General features: G+C 31.7%; 1 long non-coding RNA gene across 1 annotated transcript in view; it reads right to left on the bottom strand.

The window, feature by feature from the left end:
• The window catches only part of LOC124418540, a 1,351-nt gene extending 875 nt beyond the window's left edge, over positions 1-476 (bottom strand). The window contains exon 1 of the long non-coding RNA XR_006940060.1: positions 400-476. This is a non-coding gene — a long non-coding RNA (uncharacterized LOC124418540). The remainder of the gene's footprint in view (positions 1-399) is intronic.
• Between the last annotated feature and the right edge of the window lie 4,347 nt (positions 477-4,823).

Raw genomic sequence — 4,823 nt, 5'->3', positions numbered from 1 at the left:
GTGCAAAATTTGATCCCATGGCCAGAAGAGAGTAATAAGTGAAATTTTGTAAAAACAGCTTTACAAAAAACTACAAAAGGAACTATATAACCCACCAAAATGAAGGAAATCGACTCTACTATAATGTCCAATGCAATTACCAAAGTCACTCACCCAAAATATGATCCTAACATCAAAAGAAAATAATAAGTGAAATGTTGAAAAAACTGTTTTTTTAAGATTTTTACAAAAACTATAAAAGGAAACTTATTACCCAAAAAATATTGGACATTGGTCCAATATGACACCCTCTAAATTTGAATTTTTAATTCCATAATTTTATTTCATTACCACTATTTGTTTTAAATTGTTATTATTAATCAATTTTTTAATTCCCAATATTGTTTTTAAGATGCTTACTCTCTTTTTTACTTAGTTTGTTAAGTAGTTTGTTAAAATGAAAATCATCTCCCATATATGAAAAAGAAGAAGAATTTGGCATGCACTTAGCTAAATTAATTTGATTATGTTGCCAGATAAAGCACTAAAAATACTTGCATTACAGCAATTTCAATATGTTGCCAGATAAAAAACTTATTAATATTGGTAAAAACTCAAAAAAAAATTTGGCAGCACTAATTCGTAGCAAGAAAAACTCAATTTTTTGTCTGCAAGAGAGAATTTTTCGTGTTACTCTGTTCTTGTTGAGTTAAATATGAGTAGTTTGATAAACTACTTTGTTAAAGTAACGGGGATCAAAAAATGATAAAAATTTAAAACATGCATAATCTGTTTAGGTGAAAAAATACCGCTCTGAATAGGTAAGATTTAATTTATAATTTAAAGTCCATATTACTTAATTTCAACACGGTCTTAATCGATTTTCTTGAAATTTTCACAGTGAATTCCTGTATGTCTGGAATAGGTAATAGGCTACTTTTCATGTTGAAATTTCAAGTGGGTGATGAGCCACGCCCACATTAAGAAAATATAAAATTCGTATATTTGATATAATATAACAGTTAGAGGCCTCAAATTTTGTCTTGGACTCTATTACAGTTAGAATCTTTAAATTTTGCATGAATAACTTTAGTTTAGTTTAGTTTAAAAGGGTTGTATATCAATGTATACATCCACTCGGAGACCTAATGGTTCATTGTGAATCCCTTTAGTAAAAGACAAGGACAAAACAGAAGAGAACAGAAGAAAGGAGAGATGAGAAGAGTGAGATTTTCCCTCCAAAAAGAGAACAGAAAAAAGAAGTGGTCATGGAAGGGAAATCCTTAATTGTCTATTAACTGAAAATCCAAAAAGTTCCCCTAATGAAGCCCATAATGTCGCCTAGGTTACACCCTGCTACATCTCCTAGTTCATCGTGGAATCCTTTACCTAGCCATTTCAACTTCGGCCATAGTGTCCTAGAAACCCTACAATCCAGTCTACTGTACCAGGATTGGTTGGTAGTTTTTTTGAAATATTCGGAAATTAGCCTATAGTAATGACCCTTCTATCGAGCTCGAGATCCGAGCCCTGTCGGGCCAATTCATCTGCAATCTCATTACCCTGTATGTCACAATGTCCCGGTACCCAGCACAGCCTGAGTGTGTATAACCTGAATAACCCTTTCAGGTCCTTTTTGCAGCTGTTTACCAAGCTAGAATGTAACGTTTTACACTGCAAAGCTTTAAGAGCTGCCTGACTATCAACATAAATCGTCACTTCCGACCCCCTAGTAATGTGTGTCTTAATAATATCCACGGATTTCCATATAGCCAGGATTTCCGCTTGAAAAACGCTACATTCATCCGGAAGTCTGTAGGACACTCTTATATTGTTGTCTACCCAATAAACCCCGGCACCTGTGCCAGAGTCCATCTTGGATCCGTCAGTGAAAACTGCACACCCCTCAAACAGTACTTCGGATCCCCACTCATCCCTACTAGGAATCACTATTGAAGGTGTTATTCCGAAGTCCAGGGTCGTAACCAAATGATCAGAAATACCCTCCGTACTTCCCTCAATTCCTGTTAGACCTACCTCGTACAGTATTCTAGTGTGGCCTACCCGCTTTGGTCTTACTAGAGCTGATTCAAACAGTCTGAATAAGTTCCTAGCTGCTACACTCTCAACATATTTCTCAATTGGTAGCAGATTCAGAATAATATCCAATGCTGCTTGCGGTGTACTGCCCCTGGCACCTGTTATGCCGATAGAAACACACCTTTGAGCCTTATTGAGTATTAATCTGTAGCTGCATTTCCTCATTCCTACCCACCACACAGTACAACCATAGGTAATGATGGGCCTTACTACCGACGTGTAAATCCAATTTACCATGTCTGATCGCAAACCCCAATTCTTACCAATAGAGTTTCTGCACGTGTAATAGGCAATAACTTTAACATCCATGTAAATATTTTGGGTAATAAATTGGCGGACTACCCATGAGGGGAGCAGTGCCTTCCATATAAATTAAAAAAAATTGTTTATCTTGAGTTAATATAACATTTAGAGTCCTCAAATTTTGTCGGAGCCTTTAGTGTCAATATGATTATTTAGTATATAAAGTGGGCGGACTAGCGTTAAGGGGCGTGGCACCGCCCATATAAATTGAATACAAAAATTTTAACATTCATGTAAACATTTTGGGTATTAAATTGGCGGACTACCATATAAATAAAAAAGAAAAATTCGTTTATCTGAGAATCTATTAGATCTAGAAACTTCAAATTCTATATGAATAACTTCGACATTCATGTGAACATTTAGAAAATAACGGGCGGACTCTTATATGAATTAAATAAAAAATTTCTTATATCTTGAAAACTGTTAGATAATTCCAATTTTTCATATATAGATATAAATTAGCGAACTTACAATAATTTTCTTGGCATCTCTCATATGTAACATATTAGTAATCTGGAAAACTATTGTAGTTAAAATTTTCAAAATCTTTAAGTCGGTAAAACAAAAAATATTGCATATCGCAACGCATAAGAATATGAATTATTTATTAAGAATAAAAGTATATATTAAATTTTTGCAAGTTAGAAATAAATAGATCATTAATCTATTATTTCAGAATTTAAATAAAATATATTATAATCAAAAGAAATTATAATAAACTCTTAAGAAAATTTTTATAATTTAGTAACTAAGTAAATAATTTAATTGATTATTATGTATTTATTTTGATTGGGGTAGCGAAGCACACCGGGTATTAGCTACAGGGCTATAAAGGTGGAAGTACACAACATGCGTTGTGCGTGGCAACGCGTTATAGGCATTTTCCAAAAAAGTTGAAATGGTGTATTTTTATATAACAAGTTACACACTGTAGTATCATGCACCTAAAGAAAACAACCCGACGAAAAACAAACCGTAACAGTTGTTTTGTCAAAATAAAATTTTTTTTGGTGTGGTGAGTTATTTTTGTTTACAAATATGTGTTTCTGCACGTGGAAAATACGCAAAAACTCGTTTTCATTATTTACATTTTCAATATGTGTTTATGCACGTGGAAAAAATTCAAAAAAATTGATTTTCATGATTTACATTAAAAAAAAATATTTTTGATCAATTAAAATATGTATATAAATGTGGAAAGGAAAAAATCTGATAAAAATAAATATATTTGGGATTATATCGTTACAGAATGCCTTTTAATAAAAAACATTCAAAAAATGTTACTATAGCCGTATATATAAAATGATATATAAGTGTTATCGGACGATCTTGTGCACATCAAAAACCTATATAGAACTTTAAGTTGGAAGTGTTGTTGTAGTACACACCCTAGATCGATGAAATCCGGAAAAAAATTTATGCCTTCCGATTTCTACACTTCCAACTTAAAGTCCTATATAGATTTTTATCATACACAAGATCGTCCGATAGCACTTATATATCATTTTATATATACGGCCATAGTAACATTTTTTGTAAAAAAAAGTTTGTTGTTGTAGTACACACCCTAGAACGATGAAATCCAGAAAAAAATTATGCCATCCGATTTCTACACTTCCAACTTAAAGTTCTATATAGGTTTTTGTCCTGCACAAGATCGTCCGATAGCACTTATATATCATTTTATATATACGGCCATAGTAAATTTAAAAAAAAAAACAGTTTGTTGTTGTAGTATACACCCTAGAACGATGAAATCCGGAAAAAAAATTTATGCCATCCGATTTCTACACTTCCAACTTAAAGTTCTATATAGATTTTTATCATGCACAAGATCGTCCGATAGCAGTTATATATCATTTTATATATACGGCCATAGTAACATTTTTTGTAAAAAAAAGTTTGTTGTTGTAGTACACACCCTAGAACGATGAAATCCAACTTAATGTTCTATATAGGTTTTTATAGTGCACAAGATCGTCCGATAGCACTTATATATCATTTTATATATACGGCTATAGTAACATTTTTTGAATGTTTTTTATTAAAAGACATTCTGTAACGATATAATCCCAAAAATATATTTATATTTTATCAGATTTTTTCCTTTCCACATTTATATACATATTTTGATTGATCAAAAATATTTTTTTTATGTAAATCATGAAAATCAATTTTTTTGAATTTTTTCCACGTGCATAAACACATATTGAAAATGTAAATAATGAAAACGAGTTTTTGCGTCTTTTCCACGGGCAGAAACACATATTTGTAAACAAAAATAACTCCCCACACCAAAAAAATGTTTATTTTGATACGGTTTGTTTTTCGTCAGGTTGTTTTCTTTATATGCGTCTTAATAACATACTTTTATTTGGCAAGTTGCTTTCTCTTTTAAAGTGTATTAGAACAAGACAAATATATAGTTTTAATTTTTT

The sequence above is a fragment of the Lucilia cuprina genome, chromosome 2 (assembly GCF_022045245.1).
Source record: "Lucilia cuprina isolate Lc7/37 chromosome 2, ASM2204524v1, whole genome shotgun sequence".
NCBI classification, from domain to species: Eukaryota; Metazoa; Arthropoda; class Insecta; order Diptera; family Calliphoridae; genus Lucilia; species Lucilia cuprina.
Note: the sequence above shows the minus strand (reverse complement) of the source record. Positions and strands in the feature narration are given on the sequence as shown.